The 22,739-nt window shown below is 43.7% G+C and overlaps 1 protein-coding gene across 2 annotated transcripts in view; it reads left to right on the forward strand.

Annotated features, from left to right (window-relative positions):
* The window catches only part of Ank2 (ankyrin 2), a 557,097-nt gene that overhangs the window by 67,302 nt on the left and 467,056 nt on the right, over positions 1-22,739 (forward strand). The window contains exon 1 of one of the 2 annotated variants that reach the window (XM_040751836.1): positions 18,903-19,077. The exons of the other annotated variant lie outside the window; for it this stretch is intronic. The gene's annotated coding sequence lies outside the window, so the exon portion shown is untranslated. Of the gene's footprint in view, positions 1-18,902; positions 19,078-22,739 lie in introns of those variants that run through there. 2 annotated transcript variants of the gene reach the window in all.

Here is a 22,739-nt window from a genome sequence, read left to right on the forward strand (position 1 = left end):
AGGACCACGCATACGACAGGCAGATTCACCGCCACTGAGCTACAGGCCTTTAATCTAAGTATCATATAAAATAAGTTGATGCTTATTATGATTTCATATGTAGGAATATTATGCCCTTAATATTGTATTTTGGTAGAGAAGTCTCCTTGTTGTCTGGAAGAATTGGGCCCATTTTTTGGAAGAAATCTCACTGATTGAATGATTAAGAGGAGCAGAACATATAGTTATCTTTTGTTTACTGCCCAGTCTATTCCTAGATAATAGAGTCAATTGAATCCCGCAAAAATACTCCTGGAAAAGACATATCACTAAGTTTGCTTGGAGGGAAGTTGGGTTTACAGTAAGTGATTTTCAGCCTTCAGGTTTAATTTCTTTCATGCATACATTTCCTGTCTGAGTCAGGGAGGTGCCTGAGTGCAGAGCAGAGGGGCACTTTCTTCCTGCAGGCCCTCCTTCCTCTCTAAAGTGCTTTTATCCAGTAATCAACTTGCTGCCAAGTATCCCGCTTGTCTGCCAACAAGGGAGTCTGGACATAGATTTTTAATTTCAGGGTAATACCACTCTTTCCAAGGAGGAGGCAGGGACAGGCATCAAATCTATAGACAGCTGTGGGATGTACCAGAACAGTAGGATGAGTCTACAAAAGAATAGATTTGAATCCTAGTCCTAACCCTTGCTAGCACTATGAATTCGGGAAGTACTAATTGCTCTGGGTGCTAGCTGGTCTATCTATGAAATGAAAGTGATACATGTTTGTTATGAGAAGCAGATGAGATCATGCGTGTCAGGTATCCATGATCAGTACATGTGTGTCTTCCTTCCCTCCCCTTTCTTCCTCCTTCCTTTCTTTCTGTCATTTTTGTTTTCTGAGATAGGGTTTTTCTGTGCAATAGCCCTAGCTATCTTGGAACTAGCTTTGTAGACCAGGCTGACCTCAAACTTACAGACATCTGCCTGCTGCTGGGATTAAAGGCGTGCACCACCATGCCTGGTTACTCTATGTGTTTCTAATTCCTTCTCTGTCCCCTAAAAATCCATTTTGTCTCTCTTTAGAGACAGATGGATTTGGACAGGGAGCACGGGATGCTTCAGAGCTGTCTAGTGAACCTGAGCCCTCTGCAAGAGCACTGAGTGCTCTTTTACCACCGAGACTCCTCTCTGGCCCCAGCGCCGTGCAATTTTCATGCATGTGGTGGCAGTTGGGTTGCTTCTGTCATTCTTATCTTGTATCATGCTGCTGTGGGCACGGGTGTGCCAATATGAGTTTGGATACCTGCTTCCAGTTCTCTGGAGTATACACCAACAAGTTGAACTGTGAGGTCATGGCATAAGTCCATTTTCAATTTTAGACTATGTCAATCTTCAGCCCATGTTATAGTCTGGAACTCACTACAAAGTCCATGTTGACCTCAACCTCATGACAATCTATACCTGCCTCAGGTGCCTGAATACTGTTCGAGCCACTACTCCTCACCTTAAAACATTTTTTTCTGAACATAGTTTTTTGAGGTACTGGAAATTTGAGTCCAGGGTAGTTTTTTCCCACCCTCTTCGCTGACGTCAGTCATTTTGCTGTGTGACACTTTTTTTTAGAATGTCTCCTCTAATGTGCTAATGATGTGACTCATTTTAAAGAGCATGTGCTGTGACATCTGGCACATCCCTGTCTCCACTTCTGGATTAGCAGCCAGGGGTATAGAAGTCCTTGTGTAACAAATGGGTAAGAATCCACACACTGGGAGGTTCAATGGTTTAGAGCTTTCAGTGTTCTTGTAGAGGACCCGAGTTCAATTCCCAGCACCCACCTGCTGCCCCACAACCATATATATGTAACTCCAATGCCAGGGGACCACAACCATATGTAACTCTAGTGCCAGGCTCCTGCTGGCTAGTTTTATATCAACTTGATACAAGGTGGAGTTATGAAAGAAAAAGGAGCTTCCATAAGATCGGGTGTGGGCAAGCCATTTTCTTAATTAGTGATTGATGGGGAGGGCTAAGCTCATTGGTGGAGGGTCCACCTCTGGGCTGGTAGTTCTTTCTATAAGGACCTGGCTTCACTTACCAGCTCCCACATGGCAGCAGTCCTAGGGGATCTGATGTCCTCTCCTGGCCTCTGAAATCAGGCATGTACATGGTACACAGACGTACATGTAGACAAAACACCTACAAATAGAAATAAATAAAATTTTAAGAAGAAACTGAGCTGGAGAAATGGCTCAGAGGTTAATAGCACTGGCTGCCCTTCCAGAGGTCATGAGTTCATTTCCTAGTAACCACATGATGGCTCACAACCATCTATAATGAGAGTAGATCTGGTGCCCTCTTCTGGCCTGCAGGTGTACATTCAGGCAGAAAATTATTCATGATAAACAAAAACTTTAAAAATGTTTTAAAAAGAAAGAAACCATAAACTATAGAAAAATAATAGTCTAGAACTTTGGATAATACATCATACAGCAGTGAACTGAACTTTGTGCCTGGGTGAGGTTAATTGTTAGGAGTTCAAATTTCAATAAATGGTGGAGTTAAGATAAATCTGGTTCCATCAGATTGGTCAGTCTGTTCTCTAGAGGGGAAGTCTGCATCACCAGCTCACTTAAAGCATCCTTTAAAGCTGTGAAGCTCACAGTTTCTACTGCACATGGTGGGTAGCAGTGATGCAGGGTCCTGATTTAACTGGTATTTGTGTGCATGCCCATGTACGAGAGAGAGAGAGAGAGAGAGAGAGAGAGAGAGAGAGAGAGAGAGAGAGAGAGAGAGAGAGAGAGAGAGAGAGAGAGAGAGTGTCTTGGGAGTTTATCCCATCCTAGGGGTGAAATAGCCTCAATGACTCTAAACTGATGTGTGTAGGATGGGGGATTGCCAAGATGGCTCTGTTGGTAAAGTCTTTGCCATGGAAGCATGAGGACCCGAGTGTGAGTCTCAGAAACTACACCAAGAAGCTAGATGTGATGGTGTGCTTGCACTCCTGCACTGGGAAGGTAGACTCAGGTGGACTTTTGGGACTCATTGTCCAGCTAGCCCAGCCTTGGTGGGTCTAGGTCAGTGAGATACCCTATCTTAAGAAAAGGTAGACAGTGCCTAAGGAACAACACGCAAGGCTGACCTCAGAGAAATTATTTTTGTACAAAACATTTGATTTTATGAAAAAATAAATCGAAAGTATTGAGTAAATATTTTTAATAAATTGGGCAGGTAAAAATAATTAAGCTGGGCATACTATGGTGGCACATATCTAGAATTCCAGCACTTGGAAAGATGAGACAGGAGGATCACAGGTTTTAGGACAGCCTAGGCCACGTGTATAGCAAGATTTTGTCTTAGGAAACAAACAAAACAAAAACCCTAAAAGATATTTTTAAACTGGGCATTGGTGGTGCACGCCTTTAATCCCAGCACTCGGAAGGCAGAGGAAGGTGGATCTATATGAGTTTGAGGCCAGCTTGGTCTACAAAGTGAGTTCCAGGACAGGCTCCAAAGCAATACAGAGAAACCCTGTCTCAAAAACATATACATACATACATACATACATACACTGAAGCAATGGGGATTTTTTTTTCAGACATCATCACTGCCCAACGTCCCTAACGCTGTGTTGGTGATGAAGCCTGCTCTTTTTGATGGGCTGGAGGGGTTGTTAGATCAGTGTCGCTAAGTATGCTGCTCTCCAGTTTCCTCTGTCTGCTCTTGTCATGCTGGATTTAAGTTCCCTGAGCATGGGTTCAGGAACCCTTTCTTGACACCTGTCCCTTTCTGTTATTTCCTGTACAACTGAATTTTCAGCCCCATGTTTGCTTCTCTAGACCTTTCTAGTAGATGTTGTTCAGAGCACCATAGTCAGCCAACCCCCCCCCCCCCAGTTCCTGGGAAACTTCCATAGCACCTTTGGAAAAAGGGTCTTTGTAGATGCAGTTAAAGATTTTGCGATGGGGAAAGTATATTAGATTTTGGTGGGCCTTGAAGAGACAAATGCTGATGGACAGTGGTGGTGTATGCCTTTAATCCTAGCACTCGAAAGACAGAGTGAGTTGAGCCCAGCCTGGTCTACAGAGTGAGTTCCAGGACATCCAGAGTAGGGAGACAGATGCCTTTATATATATATAGAGGGGGGGGGGGGAGAAGGAGGGAGGGAGGCAGGCAGGGAGGGAGGACAGGGCTTCTAAAATCGGTGAGATGAAGATTTGACTCAGACAGAAGAGAAAGATACCAACCAAGAGTAGATGCAGACTTGAAAATGCAGGTCTTTTACAGAATAGGACGATGTGACTAAAAGTCAGAGAATGTTGGCTGCTCCTGGAAGGAATGTAGTCCTTGTGATGCTTGGATTTCAACCCAGTGAAACTTTTGTTGCTCCTTTGACTTCCTGAAATGTTAAGAGAATAAACACGCCAAATATTTCATGGGACATTCCTATATGGAAGACATGGTATCTGCTGTTTATTTGAAAATCAAAGTTAGTAAGGCAGGCCTCTTAGACAGAGAACAACTTCTAATTACCACTGTACTATTGTTTTTTTAAAGCTATTTACTAACTTTATTTTATTTACATTGGTATAGAAGGTATCAGATCCCCTGAAACCAGAGTTATGACAGTTGTGAACTTCCATGTGGGTATTGGGAATTGAACCCGGGTCCTCTGGAAGAGCAGCCAGTGCTCTTAACCTCTGAGCCATCTCTCCAGCCACACTGTACTATTGTTTAGCACAGTATTTAGTAATGAACACTTGGTGACTAAATAACTTACATAATATTTTTGTTTTATGTATATATGTATGTACCTGTGTGAGTTTCTATACATCAGAAGGCAGACAAGATCCTGAGAAAGCCAGTTAAGGTCTGGGATTCCTTGGAACCGGAGTTGCATGCAGTTGTGAGCCACTCTGTGGGTGCGGAGAACCAAACCCAGGTCCTCTGCAAAAGCAACGTGTGTTTTTAACTGCTGAGCCATCTCTTCAGCCCTGATCCGTTTTCAAAAAATTTTTGTTTTTCTTTTCAGAATGTCGTGCATAAGCATTGCATCTACAGCACTCCATACCTCCTTCTCCCTCACCCTCCTCCTGTGTCCCCCTTTACAATTCATGGTCTCTATTGTCACATGTATGCATGTGTGTGCATGTGTGTATGTGTGTATTGTGCTGAGTCTATTTAACATTGCTTGTATGCTGCCCAGGACTGACTGTCATGCTTGGAAGAAACTATTTCTTCTTCTCTCAGCAGCTGTTGACCACCTGTAGCTCCTTATCTAGGGATGGGGCCATGTGGAATGTGTATCAACTAGTAGATCCATGATGTCAGTCTTGTTCAGGCAACTGTGTTGTTGAGGTGTCATGGCTGCATTTTCACTGTCATGTCTAAGGGGTGTGATCTACAGCACCCACAGTTCTATGAACTTGGACCAACTGTGCGACTCTGTAACAGTCTCCCTCTGTTGCCAAAAGAGCTTCTTTGATGAGCCATGAGAGGTACCGCTGTCTGTGGGTATGAAGATAAGTACTAATACATACTTAAGAATACAGTTAGAAATTATGTTGGCTTAGGAAAATAGCAGGATCATGTGACATTAAGAAGTAAACTATTTTAAACTCTGAAATCCCCAAATACATTCAGCGGTTGAGAGCTGAGCACAATGGGCCATCATGTAGTTCCTACAGCTACAGTTTTAAAACAATGCCCTGCTCAAAAGTCCACCTCTGGTGGTGCTATCCTGCGACCTGTGACCAGTGCCTAGATGTGCAGAGGGCAAGAGTGACACACTTTACATCCTTCCATATGGATGGAGGAACTGAAGAGTGATGGACATTTCCATGTGGATCACAAGGGAACCAAACAAGACTCCCATCCAGGGAGCTTGGCGCAGACCTGGAGCGATGGAGGACTACAGGGATATACATATATATTTCCCCATGGAAGTTGTAGTGTGACTTTTTGAGGTCCTGTTTTGATGAAAACGAAGAGTTTTGATGAGCTCTCAACAGGTTTGCTGCCAATTTGAACTCTCAGAATCACGATGAGGTAATTGATGAACACCTCCAGAAGACCACTTTGATCTCATGGCTAAGGTGGCATCTGCTCTCATAGCTAAGGCAGCATTTGCTCTTACATCACAGAGATTGTCTGACTTTATGGATGAGGCCAAAAAAATTATGTGGATGACTATGTTTTAATAAGTTGCAGAATAGACTTGGACTAAGAGTTAAGCTGACCCGAGGGACCACTGTTTCACCAGGACACAGATAACCATACGTGTATGTGGACGAGATTCTGGTGCCTACACTGGACTGTTTTAAGAAATAATCAGTGAAGACTCTGGTGGTTTTAGATGATTGCAGATTCAGCATCAAGGAGGGCTGCCAGGACAAGTAGCTACGGATATAGGCTTCGGAAGTAGCAACGGAGCGTCCAAAATAAGGGAAATAATAATTTGAGGATTTCTTTTTTGTGTGAGTCTGGGACCACACACACAAGTTCCTTTCAAGAGAAAGCAGAGCACATCCGGAAGTGGTGAACAGTATAATAAAGTGGAAAGCCAGTCAGTGGGAAGTGGCAGCGGGAACCCCGACCATGAAATTGCCCTCTTCAGTTTTGTGTGGAAGAAGGAGTCCACAGCTTTTGTGTCATGCGGGAGAGCAGGAAGAACTCCAGTAGGACTGGGGAACCTGAAAAGAGCAAGCCGCAACCCACAGGAAAGAGGAAATAAAGACCAGGCTTTCAGCATCCTAGACAGGACACTTGCCCCAGTTTGGTTCTAATGACAACAGGAAAGAAAGGACTATGTGATTTTGGAGGGGACATCGGGGAGGCTCCAAATATTATTTAGAAAATAGATAATGATGGCTTTGAACATTGAAGAGATTAGTTCATTCCTGTTCCTACATAAGGCTGTTATTATGTGAAAATGGCACTGATACAGACAAACCAATATTACAGTTATCTTGGACCCTGATATACGAATAATTTAATAAAGGATAGCAAGTGGGGAAAACGGGGATTATTTACTAAATTGCCTAGGCAACTGAGGGCATAGAAAATAGCTCCCCAAATGTTACAAGTCATTGAATTTAATGCTTAAATTGTTTTTTTTAAAGTTAAGCCATAAAGGTTAAAAAAATTAGAAGTGTATATCTAGAGAAACAAAAATTTGGAGATAAATTTTTGTTCATTACATAGAACATTTCAGTTATGAAGATAGCACAATATTCAAGTATATTAAGTATATTATATATGGCCTGTGTTTAGGTTTGGCAGTTGTTACCATCTTGCCACATTTCTTTTTTTCTCCAATTGTCTCCTTTCTTTTGTTTTGTCCTTTTTTCTTTCTTTTTTCTCCCTTCCTTCCTTTCTTCCTTTCTTTCTTTCCTCTTTCCCTCATTCCTTCTTTCCTCCCTCCCTCTGTTCCTTTTTTAAAAAATTTATTTTTATTTGCATTAGTGCTTTGCCTGCATGTATGTATCAGATCTTGGAGTTACAGAAAGTTGTAAGCTGTCATTTGAGTGCTGGGAATTGAACCCAGGTCCTCTGAAAGAGCAGTCAGTGCCCTTAACCACTGAGCCATCTCTCCAGTCCTCCTCTTCCCCCATTTTTTTGGATTTTTTTTTTTGAGACAAGGCTTCTCTGTGTAACAGTCCTGGCTTTCCTGAGACTCGCTTTGTAGACCAGGTTGGCTTCAAACTCAGAGAGATTCACTTGCCTCTACCTCCCAAGTGCTGGAATTAAAGGCATGCGCCACCACTGCTGGGCTTGCTTTGGTTTTTGAGAAAGGACTTATTATATATTACAGGATAATTTCGAACTCATGATGTACCCTGTAGTAGTACCCTCTTGCTTCACCTGGGTATGAACTATCATGCTTAACTTCCTATTTTTTTGGAAAGCATTTTAGAAGTAAATTACAAATGTGCTATTCTTCTGTCTGCATTCTTTAGTTCTTCCTTGCACAGCTCTACAAGGAGGACATGTTTTTCACGAAGCTTACCACTGTTACTATTACTACATCTGAAGATAATAAATCTGTGCTATCATCTAATGCCCGCCATACATTCAGATTTTCTCAATTCTCTCCAAAATGTGCATGTATGTGTGTGCCTCTGTGTGTGGGTGTGTGTGTGTGTGTGTTTTAACTGAGTTGCTCAAACTAGTTTCCATTAAGTGACTCTTATCCCTCAAACTTATCCTCCCTGTGGGTCTATGGCTTTTTGATCTGTTCTCCTCTCTCCCTTCTTTCTCCCCCCTCTCTGTCTTTCTCTCTTTCCCCCTCTCTCTCCCTCTCTTTCTGCCTTCCTCTTCCCTCCTTGTGTCTATTCTAATTTTCGTTGAAGAGACTGGGCAAATTTTCTGGTAGACTTCCACCTTCTGGATTTATGATTGCTGCTTCTGGCTGTCATTTAATTAACTTCACACCATATCTCCTGTAGGCTAGAAATTTTTATCTAAAATTATGACTAACTCAGGTCAAAACACTCCTCAACCAGGGTTAAATGAGACCCTGTTTCAAAAAACCACGATCAAGGGTTGGGAACATGGCACAGTTGCCAACATGAGAACTCAAGTTTGGGTCTCCATGACTCATGTAAAAGCTATGTGTGGCAGCATTCACCTGCCACCCTAGTGCTTGGTAGCAGGAGAGACTGAAGGATTCCTGGGGTTGCTGGTCTGCCAGTCTAGCGGGAGCAATGAACTCCAGTTTCAATGTTTAAAATGAAAAGCCTGGTGATGGTGGAACATTCCTTTAATCCCAGCACCTGGAGGCAAAGGCAGGCAGGTCTCTGTGAATTTGAAGCCAGCCTGGTCAACAGAGGGGTTTAGGACAGCCAAGGCTACACAGAGACTCTGTCTTCAAAAACTGAAATCCAAAAAGAAAAACAAAAAGGGTAGAGAGTGATTGATGAAGGTACCCAATATTGACCTATGACCTTCTAAACATGCACATATGCACAGGTTTACTTCCTACATATGTGCTTACACCTGAATATACACGCACATCATTCTCCTCCCCCAAAGGACTTTGTAAACAATGCTATGAATATCATATTGTGCTTATAAAGAGCTGTACAATATAAGTTGTCATACTTTTGTAATAATACTGAGGTCAGCCCTTGGAATGATGAGAGCTGTCTATTATAAAGTCACGACTTTACTGACCATCGTTAAAGTTTTTCTGTATTTAAGCAAGTCAATCAGTTATAATTTCTTTGTGATGCGGTGACAGATTGCATTTAGCAAAGCAGGCGGCACCAATATGTATGTTCCGTATGTTCTCATGCTGTAATGTTGACACTCTTCTGTCATTTCTCCCAGACACCCTCTGGGGAGCAGGCTTTTAGTGAAACCCAACACTAAAGCCATTGTGGTGGACAGAGCATATGAAACTGGTACAGAGAGTTGAAATCAGCTTACCCACTGAGCCATGCTCTGATTGCAGGTCTGGCAGAAAAAGAAATGTTATTTTGATTTATTTGGTGTGGCCTTTTGAGGGTCACAGTACCTGCCTTAGATGCTGTGGTAAAGCTGGCTTTAGTCACTTAGACCTTTGACCTCATCGCAGCGCTCTAGATGATTTCTTTGCTTTATGGTAGAAAACTTCATCCAAGCTTGCCTTAGAGTCTGTGTTAGGTTTGAAGCCAGCCATACCCTAAAGAACCCTAGTTATTTTTAGTATAGAATGGCATTTTGAGTTTAAAGTCAGAGCTTCAAGACTGTTCCTAGTGGAAGAACTTACATTAGGAAGATCACAGTTGATAACAATAAAGCAGTCCAATGTGTTTCCTGAAAGGAAAGATTTTGACAGACTCCACAGAGAAGAAAAGAAAGATGTTAAAAATCAAATAAAGCCGGGCGGTGGTGGTGCATACCTTTAATCCCAGCACTCAGGAGGCAGAGGCAGGTGGGTCTCTGTGAGTTTGAGGCCGGGCTGGTCCGACAGCCTCCAAAACAATACAGAGAAACTCTGTCTCATAAAACCAAAAAAAAAAAAAAAAAGAAAGAAAGAAAGAAATCAAATAAAAATAAAAATATTAACAATTGTCATAGGATGGTATACCAATTAATAATAAGAACTGACCCACAGTCACCTTTAATTTATTAAATTAGCAGCTTTTCTTTCAAAGCAGAGAAACGTGTCCCATCGGTGAGAGAACACAGTGAACTGGATCTCACACGCATGGGTGGAAGGGCATCCTAACGATGGCTGCCCAGGGCTGAGAGGATGGATGGCCCTATCTCATGTTCACTAGAGCAAGAGCTATCCTATGATGTCTCTTTCTGGGATCTGGCAATGTTACTTAGGTGTCTCAAACTTAAGGCGCTAGCACTGGTTGACACAGAGCCCAAACACAAAACTAACAATGAAGTTTGGAAATAGTGTCTTTAAGAGCCCCCAAAACTATGTGTTCCCAGGCAGGGCTTCTGGTTGGAAGGGTAACTGCCTTCTGTCATCAGTTAGGGGAGCATTTTTCCCAAAGCACTAAATGCATGTGGTTAGAACTTGCCTCAGACAAGTCTGTGTTGCAGCCTCTATGAATAGAAAGAAAGAAGTCTAAAACAGTGTGGTGGTTTGAATAATAATGGTCTCCATAGTGCTATTTGAGGAGGATTAAGAGGTGTGGCCTTGTTGGAGGAAGTGTGTCACTGGGGCTGGGCTTCGAGGTTTCAAAGGGTCCATTCTCTCTCTTCCTGCTGCCTGTAGACCCAGATGTAGAACCTTGAGCTATTTCTCCATGTGCATCTGTATGATGTTCTTAGTCATGAGGATACTGGACTAAACCTCTGAAATGGAAGCAAGCCCCAACTAAATGTCTTCTCGGATGAGAATTGCCAAGTCAGGTGGTGGCGAGGCATGCCTTTAATCCCAGTGTGTGGGAGACAGAGGCAGGTGGATCTCTGTGAGTTTGAGGCTAGCCTGGTCTACAAAGTGAGTTCCAGGACAGTTACGGCTTTTTTTTTTAAAGATTTATTTATTTATTACTTATACAGTGTTCTGCCTACATACCAGAAGAGGGCACCAGATTGAATTGTAGATGGTTGTGAGCCACCATGTGGTTGCTGGGAATTGAACTCAGGACCTCTGGAAGAGCAGTCAGTGCTCTTAACTCTGAGCCATCTCTCCAGCCCCAGTCATGGCTTTTATAAAGAGAAACCCTGTCTCAAAAAACCAAATGAGGAGGGGTTGGGGGAGAATTGCCTTGTGTGTGGTGTCTGTTCACAGCAATAGAACACTGACTAGGACAAACAAACTATTTTCTTTTAGGCTCACAAGGCTATCCCTACTTACAAGGAAGGCTGGGAGTGTAAGGCTTTGAACAGGTAGTTCTGGTTCGAATAACACCACATTCTTTGATTCCATAGCTTAAATTTCTGATAATCTATCCCAATGAATTGTACTTTAATTTTATAAATTAATTATAACAAAATCAAGTGTCAGGGGCTGGTACAGCAGTTAAGAGAGAAGACAGGAGTAGGGGTCCCAGTACCCAAGTGGGTGGGTCAGCTTACCAGCCCCTGTAACTCCAGCCTCAGGATATCCAGCACCCTCTTCCAGCCACCTCAGGCACCCACATACATTTGCATCCCCTCCGTACACTTAAAAAACCCAATTATCAGTCATTTCATGAAGACAATGCAGGCTGGTGAGATGAGTCAGCAGGCATAAGCACTTGTGTGCAAGCCTGATGACCTGAGTTTAATTCCTGGAACCCACAGTGGAAGACAAGAGCTAACTGCAGAGAATTGTCTTCTGATATCCACACGTGCAGTGCAGCTCTCTCCTTCCTTCCTTCCCTCCCTCCCTCCCTCTTGCCCTCTCTTCCCCCCCCCCTCTCTCTCTCTCACACACACACATTCTCTGTCTCTCTCACACACACTCTCTCTCTCTCTCTCTCTCTCTCTCACATACACACACTCTGTCTCCCTGTCTTTCTCACACACACACTCTCTCACACACACATACGTTCTCTGTCTCTCTCTTTCTCTCTCTCACACACACACACATTCTCTGTCTCTCTCACACACATTCTCTTTCTCTCTCTCTCACACACACTCTCTCTCTTACACACACACACTCTCTCTGTCTCTCTCACACACACTCTCTCTCACAGACTCTCTCACACACATACTCTGTCTCTCACACACTCACTCTCACACACACACTCTCTCTTTGTCTCTCTGTGTCTCTGTCTGTCTGTCTCTCTCTCTCTCACACACACACACAACACCCAGTAACTCAGTAAAGAGTGTAATGTCAATGTTAAGCACATTGCTTTCTGGAGAAGGAGGCTCCCTGAGAAACATCTGTACAGCATTACTGACACAGTTTTAAGAGCCACAGTAAGGAATTAAATGAGAAAGGAAACTTTAGTGGGGTCTCAGGAAAGGGAGAGTGAGTGTCCCAGAATTTTGCTTGCTGTATGGAGGACAAATGGAAGCAGTCGCCAGAGTCCAGGTGACAGGAATCATAGCATGAGCTAGGGCTTTTGAGTAGAAATAATGATTTTTGAATATTTGATGTTTTTAAACTACATATGTTTTGGATGAACATCCTATGTTTGGGACTGAATTTCCCATATGACTTAGCTGATCGGACAAGTAAGTGTGTCAACAGATCATGCCATCAGAGTATGTAGGCAGATATCTAAAAAGGATTATTATTAAATGTCCAAAGTTAAGTAGATTTATGAGATTAATGTTAGCAAGATCCCAAGATATTCAAACCCAAGACACTTATGTATAAAAGCATGTAGTTTGATTATATAAATTCCAGCTTAATAATTAGTCTTTTTACAGAACAATCACAAGATATGCAAGCACTTGGTTTTTATTACTCTGTCTTTGTCCCTTGCATTTAATGTGAGTGGGCGGGGCTAGAGCGATGGCTCAGTAAGAGCATTGACTGCCTTTGTAGAAAACTCTGGTTTGAATTCCAGCATCCACAGGACTGCTAGCAACTGTCTAAAACCCCAGTTCCCTGTGGCCAATGTGCTTTCTGGACTCCTCAGACACTGTATGCATTTGGCCCACAGGCACATGTGTAGACAGAACACTAAAAAATAAATAAAAAGCAAATGGGCAACTCAGGGTGTAGCTCAGTGAGTTTTTACCTAGCACATATGATTCCTTGTTTGATCCCCAGTACCATAAAAGACTGAAGTATGGTATTTTATAATACACCCAATCACAGTTATGATAGTCATATTTAAGTAACATTTATTCAGATAACTTATATAATGTAAATAGTATTTTGTATGTATTTATCAACTTAAGATTTGATTTCTCATTTATCTATTTATCTATCCATCCATCCGTCAGCTATCTAACTATTAAATAATCTTTTTAGATGTACCAACCACATAGTATTTTCTCTCAAGAAGATGCCTGAGAGATGCCTTTGACTGTGAGATTCACTTGGAGGTTCCTTGGGATACCTAATTTCCCATTCGATCACTACTGGAAACTGGTCTCATAAAGAAGAAACTGTGTGAGCTTCTCACTGCTGTGATTTTTTTTTCTATCCACACAACACCCTGGGTTTTTTTCACACCCAGAACTGCTCCATTTCTCTGCAGGTTCCCACTGGGTGTCTGAAAATTTAATTCTGTTCTGACAGTGACTACCCAGAGTTAATGCAGGCAGCGGAGGTTAAGGGCTCAGTCCTGCAGAGTTGTCCTGGTTCCATAAGCCGGTTACAAGCAATGGCTCTCCAGTCTACTCACAATATTTCTGTGAGCGTTGGCTGTAAACTGGGGTTCTCCCTCATTTGCTAATTTGTTGCAGCAGCTCTCAGAACCCAAGGAAATACTTTACTCACCATCCACTGGTTTATTATAAGGAGTCCTAGGGGACCCGGGGAGCCAGGGAGCCGGCTCAGTCAGTAAAGTGCTTGCCCGTAAAACATGAGGACCTGAGTTCAAATCCATAGGACCCCATGAACACCTGGCTTAAGGAACACATCTATAACACAGAGATGAGAGGGTCTTTGGGGCTTGCTCTTCAGTGAGTTTAGCTGACCTGGCGAGCTATGCGGTAGGCTGTGTCTCCCAACTATAATGCAGTGAGATGGTTCAGCAGGTAATAGTGCCCACCACCAAGCCTGACTTTGGTTCCTGGAAGATACAGGGTAGAAGGAGAGAAAGGACCCTTGTAAGTTGTTCTTTGACCTTTACACACATGCTGTGGCAGTTATTCTGGCATGCACGTGCCCACGTGCACACACACACACACACACACACAAATAATAAATAAACGTAGAAAACATAAACAAGTAGAGAGCTATTGGGTAAGAGACTCAATATTGACCCCTGGCTTCCATATGCACAAATATAAACGTGTCCATACACACATGAAAGCTATTAGTAAGGTAACCAACACACATTTGAGGTTAGGAAGGGTCTTTTAAAAAATGAATGAATGAATTAAAAAAATTTTTGGAGACAGGGTTTCTCTGTTTAACAGTTCTGGTTGGCCTCAAACTCCCAGAGATCTGCCTGCCTCTGCCTCTCAGGTTCTGGGATTAAATTTATGTGCCACCACCTCCCAAACTAGGAAGGGTCTTCAGTGCAGGGCTTGCACCCTTGGGAACTCTGTGGAGTATGAATGTTTTTGCCAGCCCAGAAGCCCCTTGACCATGCAGTTTACAGTTATTTGGTATTTATTTTTTGAGAAAGGGTCTCCAGCCCAGGATTGCTTAGAGTTTACAATTTAGCCCAGGCTGGCTTCAAACTGTGGCTTCAGCCTTCCATTGCTGGGATTGTGGATATGATCCACCAGGGCCTCCCCTTAGGCTTTCCAGGAGGCTGGTGACGTAGCGTGACTGACCAAATCACCAGTCTTCCATGAGTAAGCCGGTCTCCACTGCCTCTCCACTCCCTGGAGACAGAGAAGTTTCCAACCCCAATCATGCATGTCGATTCCACTGGTTGCTAGCTTCTCGCTCTGCAGATGATGTATACGGTTGTCCCTCTCCTTCCAGTCATGCCATGGGCACAGTGCCCACGGGTGTGTGAAAGGGGCTTATTAGGAAGAACAAAATCTTTGCCTGGGAAACTGCAAGATTTGAGGCGCTCTGTGCTGGAAGCCAGGACCAGGCAGCGCCTGTATACACATTTCACCTCACCGCAACAGCCACACTCAATTCTTTTATAATTTAAAGATATTTAAAAATGTTAAATTTAGTCTACAAGGTATGAGCCGTGAGCACAGCACGCTTGACAAGAATGTCTCCGTGACTCTCCTCCGATGCTGCCACCTTACTCAGCGCTGCTGCCCTTTGGTTCTCCCTTGTGATTACTCCACCCAGTTTCTTCCTCTTCCGTTGTCCCACGCATCTTCTGGCTCATTCCCCGTCTTCATAGCCCATTTTTACCCTCTCTTGGTCTCCTTTCAGGGCTCTTAGGCTTCACACACACAGACACACACACACACACACACACACACACACACACACATAGACACACACAGACACACACACAGACACACACTGCAGACTAAGGTCTCCATAATGAGAGAGCACACACTGTATTTATCTTTCTGAGTTTCTGAGTCTGGGTCTCCTTGCTTAATAGTATGTTTCAGATCCATTCATTTTCATACACATTTCAGTTTTCTTTTTCTTTGTAGCTGAATAAAATTCCACTGTGCATATATGTTACATTTTCATTATCCATTCATCTCTGACAGACATCTAGGCTGGTTCCATCTCTTTTATTATGTACAAACCAGCAAACAGTGGGTGCAGCATCTCTGAGGGTATGGAGTCCTTTGGGTATATGCCCAGGAGTGGTAGAGCTGGGTCAGATAGTAGTGTTATTTTTAATTTTTTGAGAAACTCCCAAATTGATTTTCTTTTTCTTTTTTTTTTTTTTTTTTTTTGGTTTTTCGAGACAGGGTTTCTCTGTGGCTTTGGAGGCTGTCCTGGAACTCACTTTGTAGACCAGGCTGGCCTCGAACTCACAGAGATCCGCCTGCCTCTGCCTCCCGAGTGCTGGGATTAAAGGCGTGCGCCACCAACGCCCGGCCCAAATTGATTTTCATAACTTCTGTACTCATTTATACCATGACCAGCAGTTAATAAGAGTTTCTATTCCTCACACCCTCACCAGAATTTGTTGGTAGGCTTCCCTCTCTCTTTCTCTCTCTGTCTCTCTCTCTCCCTCCCTCCCTCCCTTCTTTTCTTCCTTCCTCCCTTCTTCCCTCTGTCTCTCTTTCTCTCCCTTCCTTCTGCCCTTTCTCCCCCATCTTTCTCTCTTTCTTGGTGGTGGTGGTTCAAGATGGGGTTTCTTTTTTTTCCACTTTTAAAAAAATTTTAAATTAGAAACAAACTTGCTTCACATGTCAATCCCAGCTCCCTCTCCCTCCCTTCCTTCCCTCCTTCCCTACTCCCCCAACCCCCCAAGTCCCCACCCCATGCCCCCTCTGCTCCCCAGGGAGGGTGAGGCCCTTCATGGGGGAATCTCCAAAAAGACAGGATTTCTCTGTGTAGCCCTGGCTATTCCTCTGTGTAGTCCTGGACTTTGCTCTTCAGACTACGCTGGTCTCAAACTTGGAGATCCACCTGCTTCCTGAGTGCTGGGATTAAAGGCGGGCACCACCACCATCTAGTCTATTGGTAGGTTTCTTGACTGCCATTCTGACTTCAGTGAGGTCTCAAAGTAGTTTTAATTTACATTTCTTTGATGACTAGCGATGTTGGACACTTTTAAAAAGTATTTATTGAATATCTGTATTTTTCCTTTTGAAAACTGTCTTCTCACAGTTCTTTTTCTTTTCTTTTTGGTTTCTCGAGACAGGGTTTCTCTGTATTGCTTTGGAGCCTGTCCTGGAACTCATTCTGTGGACCAGACTGGCCTCGAACTCACAGACATCCACCTGCCTCTGCCTCCCGAGTGCTGGGATTAAAGGCGTGCGCCACCAACACCCTCCTCACAGTTCTTTTATTCTTCTTGTACACTGAGCATTTGTTATGTTGAAGTCACTAAACCAGGGTGCATGGTATTCAGTGACTTTGTAACTGTTTCCACACATATGCCTGAGCTGCATGGGAAGTAATGCAGTTGAAATAGAGAAGGGTACTTTTCTCTGCTAAGAAGACAGGTCTCCAGCAGACATGACAGGTAAGACTTGGTCATCCTTCCAGACATCTCAGTTAAAGGCAGGGATAATGGAATACTGGACAACAGCTGACAAGGGGAAACTTAATTGATGTGGTCACATTGGGAAGAACAGATAAGGGGGTCCAGCAATCCCCAACTCCAATTTTAGGATGCCGATTAGGTTTTAAAAGAGTGTGAGCTATGCTTACTTAAGCAGTCCTGATCAGGGTGTGGTCCCACACATCCCTGTCTCAGTGCTGATTCTGAAGATGTCATTACCTGAGGCGGCAGGTGGCCATCAGGAGATGAGCTCCAGGTATATCCTCACTAGGATCTGTGCCTCATGTGGAGGGTGTGTGTCCTGTCAGGTTTTGCTGTGGAATCTGAGGTGGCTATGGCTTTAGGACAATGAGTTATCTTTGTGTCTTCAGCCAAACTAAAGGACACAGATGCTGAAATGAAGGCAATGAGGTTAGACTTTCACCCTAGTGCCCATAGTGGTGTTTAACAAGAGCAACTTACAAATAACCTGCTGAATTACATTTTGATTATTGATGTCTGTTTCCGACTATGATTTTGCTTCGTGAAAAACCTTTATGATTTTGGATTTTCTTACCTTAAGTTTTATATACATTACAATGTACCTTAATGAAATGAGGATAAAACACAGTTTGGTTACTAACCTTCCAATCCAAAGCCAGTTGTGGTGGCCCAATCCAAAGCCAGTTGTGGTGGCGGCACATATTTGTAAAACCAGCATCTAGGAGGTTTAGGCATGGAGGTTTCTGGGAATTGGGGACTTTCTGGGCTACATGGTAAAACTTTGTTTCAAAGGAATGAAGATAAGAAGGGACTGGGAGGCCGGGCATTGGTGGCGCACGCCTTTAATCCCAGCACTCGGGAGGCAGAGGCAGGCGGATCTCTGTGAGTTCGAGGCCAGCCTGGTCTACAGAGCCAGTTCCAGGACAGCCAGGGCTGTTATACAGAGAAACATTGTCTTGGAAAACAAAACTTGGAGCGTGGGGGGAAGGGGGGCTGGAGAGATAACTCAGTGAGAAAGCGGTTGCTGTGAAAGTATGAACCCCTGAGTTTTGATCCCCAGTAGTATGGTGGCACATCTCTGTGACATCAGCGCTGGGGGAGGAGCCTTGAAAACCTCAATACTCCTCCGCCCCCCCAGTCGCAGAAATTTTAACAGACATATTTATCCCCCCATTCTGATAGACTCCTTTTGTGTCAGATGGATGCCGGTGATAATGGCTCCTGAATGAATGCATGCAGTGCCAATAAGGTATCTTGATTTCCTCCCTGCTCTTTTGTCTGTCAAGTGAATTTTGGTTGGACTGTATGTGAACTCTTCATACTGTAACAAGTCAAATGGTTATGTCCCCGAGGCCTTCCATGACACACACACACACCCCCTCCCTCCAGGTCTTGTGGCATGAACTTATGTGCAGGGATAGTTGGGGCAGTGACAGTGGGTTTTGCCGATGAGGTCACTCCCACAGCATTGGCTTCCTGACTCATTCCCCGTCTTGTCTAAACTAGGAGTGGGTCTCCAGTTACTGCCATGTTTCTGCTCCATACAGGCTGTGAACAAATCCAGCTGCAGTGCGTGCTGCTTTTCCCCGAACCAGGTCACAAAAAAAAAAAAAAAAATCTTTTGTAAGAAAACAACAGTTCCCGACTCTGTACCACCTGCTTCAATGCAAGACAGGGCACGGAGTGATGCAACCCACAAGCGTGGAAGGGGCTGGCGGATGGGCTGTCTCGGGCTGATCTGATGTCAGAGCAGATCATGTGGTGCTCTGTAGGCAGCTGGGACTGGCCCGCGGGAAGCACATGGATTACAGTCTGAGGCTGTGATGGGAAAGTCGGTTCCTGCGCTGTTGTCTCACACACATCAGCAGGCGGGGAAGCTGGGGACTCCGACTCGTCCTGTCCGGGGCCCCTCCTGCTGCGTGGTCACAGGCAATCGCTGAGAGAAGCTGCTGCTTCAGTAAGTGCTTCAAGAAGGTCTTTGTTCGGAGCGTTTGGGAAGCCGGGAGGAAGTGTTGGTGTGGATGGGGGGATGTTGGAAGCCCTTTGTAAATCGCGCTCGGGATCTGGACTGGGTAGCATGGTTTTACATGCCATCCAGGGAGGTCAAAGGCAGCGCCCCATGTGCAGATGGTCCCCAGCCCCGATTTTGGTTCGTTATTCACGTGATGGTTTTTTTTTTTCTGATATGCAGTTTCTGGTTTTTGTTTTTGTAATTTCAGGGCAGATCTTTTTCTTTTAGACCTGATTAAACGGAACTGATTTCAGAGTCTCTAACCCTGTGCTGGACTCATTTTCTCTGTGGCAAGCAAGGGGTGCGGAGAGGGTGGGCGCTCCCTCCGTCAACATCACTGCTTCTTAAGATTCAGGTTGTGTTTGTGCCAGAGGAATATGTAGTGGTTGCCACCCTTCCCTGCTGTGGGTGAGTAGGTGAAAAAGGGAGAAGCAGGGTGCAGCGACAGTGGGGACACTTGGTTAGTTTTGGTGAACAGTGGGGCTGCTTGGAGATCTTTTTTTTTTTAAATGGTTAAAATTTGCAATTAGGTACTGTCAGCTGGCGGAACACAGCCGCAGAAGACATGATGGAGTTCTCACTCTCTTTCCCAGCAAGCACATTATTTTTCCTGCTTCCAAAGCCCAGCTAAGGTGCGGCAGAGTGAGAAGTGCAGATTTCTAAGCACTGTTGTTTTGTTTTTGTTTTTTGTTTTTTTCCCTGACAAGAGTGCAGTGCTAACTCATGCCTCAGGCTCGATCCTCAGCTCTTCAGTATCTTAGGTGTGGCCTTTTTGGAGTGTGAGAGCAGAGACGGAACAGCATCTTACTGTTCCTTCCGGCATATTATACTCAACCTCCTTCACAAGCTGGAAATAAATATGTGTACTTGGAAGGCAAAAGGAGGGGATTTAGGAGAACAGCTTGTTTATTTGCTCTGGCGGGAGACCCTCGTCCCTGTGAGTTCTGGGTAGAGTTTTAGATCTAGTTGTGTGGTATCTCCTTGAAAGACAATACACAAATAATTAGGCTCCCTTTTAAAGCAATTGTATCCTTCCTTCTTAAAAAAATAAATACAGGAATAACCTCTCACAAGCAATAGGCTTTGAGGCTTTGGGGCCAAAGACTGAAAGATCCAGAAGCATTTAGGCATGGAATAAACTTTAGGGTGGGGAGAGACATTGGAATGGAAGCAAGGGTCTGTTGAGATGTGGTCTATTCCCCTCTACAGCTTTCTACAATCTGAGGTTTAAGTCACGGAACACCAAACAACAGACAGGAGCTTGCCCCACCCATCGAGCTGTGAACATGGAGGACCATTTCCCATCTCATGCCCCTGAATTGCATAAGCTGATGCAGAAACAGGGCGAGGATTCATCTTCCCAGACTTGTGTGCCACAGGTGTAAGCCTTATTGAAAAAAAAAAGATAGAGAATAAAATGTTTTTTTTTCCTGCTTCGGTGCTATGGAGTGAAGGTGGCTATAGTCTGGAAAGGGCTCTACCACTACCCGTCATTGTGAGCCACTCCACGTAGGAAAGCCCGATATGAAGAAGGTCTCTACACCAGCTCAGGCTAGCTGGAAACCACACCCCCCTTTTTGGATCCATGCCAAGACAACCTCTCTGAATATGGGGGCCTGATAAAATGATGCCCACACTTGAACACATCAATGCCCTGTGCATATGGCCGAAAGACTCTCATGTGATTGCATACCATACCACCAGTTTCTTAGGGAGATGCTCATCTCTGGGTATTTTAGATTTTTGAATTAAAAAGATTATTAATATCTGAGTATGGTATGGTGGTGCATCCCTTGAATCCTTAGATCTGGGAGGCAAGACTTGATTAGTCAGCTGAGTCCTAAGCCAGTTTGGTCTACAGAGTCAATTTCAGGCCAGGCAGGGGTACATTGTGACTGTTTCAAAAATTAAACAAAACTAATATTAGTATGAAAAATGGAAGAAAGTTATAAATTTTTCAGCCTCCCATAAGCTTTGTTTACAGCTGCTTTATTGTAAAGTTAAGGAGACTACAGTTGAGATAGGGGCCCGTCACACATGCAACATTCTGCTTTTCAGGGAAGGTATTAGCGCTAGACTAGAGCTGAGGGTTGACAGTTGTCTCAGTATTTATAGGGAGGAGAGTTGCTCAGTGAGATGAAGATGAGTGACAGCTCAGACTTGGCACCCAGAGGACAGCTTAGGGCAGCTCTGTACCAATTCAGTCTCAGGGGAGAGCATTTCCCTACCAAAAAAAAAAAAAGCTTTTTCTCTTTTAGATAATTTTGCATTTTATTAAAATTACCAGGATAGTAAAAATCATCATAACTTAATGTTCCTTCCCAAATGTTGTCTGGAAAAGATCACAAAGGTTTTCTTTAGAAAATGGGGACAGATGGATACTGGTGCCACACACCTTTAATGGGAGGCAGAGACAGGGGGATTTCTGAGATTGAGGCTAGCCTGGTCTACAGAGTGAGTTCCAGGACAGCCAGAGCTACACAGAAAAAACCTGGGACTACACAGGGAAGTCCTATCTTTAAAAACAAAAATACAAAACAAGGCCAAACAATCAACCAACCAACCAACCAAGAAAGAAAGAAGAGAGAAACTAGAGCTCTGTTCCTCTTAGGAGAGTAGCATGGGCGTAAGTCTCTCCTGGTCTGGAGACGAGACTGTAAACGCCTGCTCTGTAAGCTTTTTTTGTCTGGCTTGTGGGAATGTGGGCCGCCCTGGTTAAAGGACCTCATGCATCATTTCTCAGTTATTGCAAATGCCACACACAGCAACATTTGAAGGGCTCCTATCTAAGTGTTCTGAGTTATACAATATTCTTTGTTTAATGCATATCTGTCAAGGTGACTTTTTTAAAACATTTAAATGATGTTTAATTTGCTGTAAGGTTACAGAGTAATTTTTCTTTCTTTAAATTCATGCTTAGGCCTAAACTGGACAAGAAGAAAAAATACTTGTTGATTGGCTAATGGAACAAGTATATGCAGCATTGCAACATCCAGTTAGGAGTACAGCATTTGCAGATTTCTCTCATTCACTTTGATGCTGGGGATTGAACCCAAGGCCTTATACATGCTGATTGGGTGCTCTGCCGCTGAGCCACATGCTAATCTTTAATGACATTTAAAAGGAAATACAACTAGCCAGGCGTGGTGACACAGGACTTTATAGGTGGATCTTTGTGAGTTCAAAGTCATCCTGTTCTACAGTCAATTCCTGGCTAGCCAGGGCTACATAGTGTCCCATAATGCTATTAGAATCCATCTGCTAGTTACACAGTCTAATTTTAGCCAGAGTGAAATTCACTTATTGACTTGCCATCAGTATAAGTAGAAATCAATGTCACATGTAATCCATCTATGCACATGTAAAAACAACAAACACAAAATCAAGTTTCATTGTTCAATTACCCTTTATACGAATCTCAGTTTTAGTGTAGAGGTCCTCTGATTATCTGTTTGTTGTGTAAATACCAGCTTTTACTGCTATAGTGAGGGACTTCTTTTAATTCCAGGCATAAAGCTAAGTGATATGTTGAGAGAAATTCATTCTAGTGACTTTGAGTAGTTCTAGCAAGAATAATTGGAACATTGTTCTAAATAGCCTGCACTCTC

This window comes from Mesocricetus auratus, unplaced genomic scaffold (genome assembly GCF_017639785.1).
Source record: "Mesocricetus auratus isolate SY011 unplaced genomic scaffold, BCM_Maur_2.0 Super-Scaffold_100009, whole genome shotgun sequence".
NCBI lineage: Eukaryota > Metazoa > Chordata > Mammalia > Rodentia > Cricetidae > Mesocricetus > Mesocricetus auratus.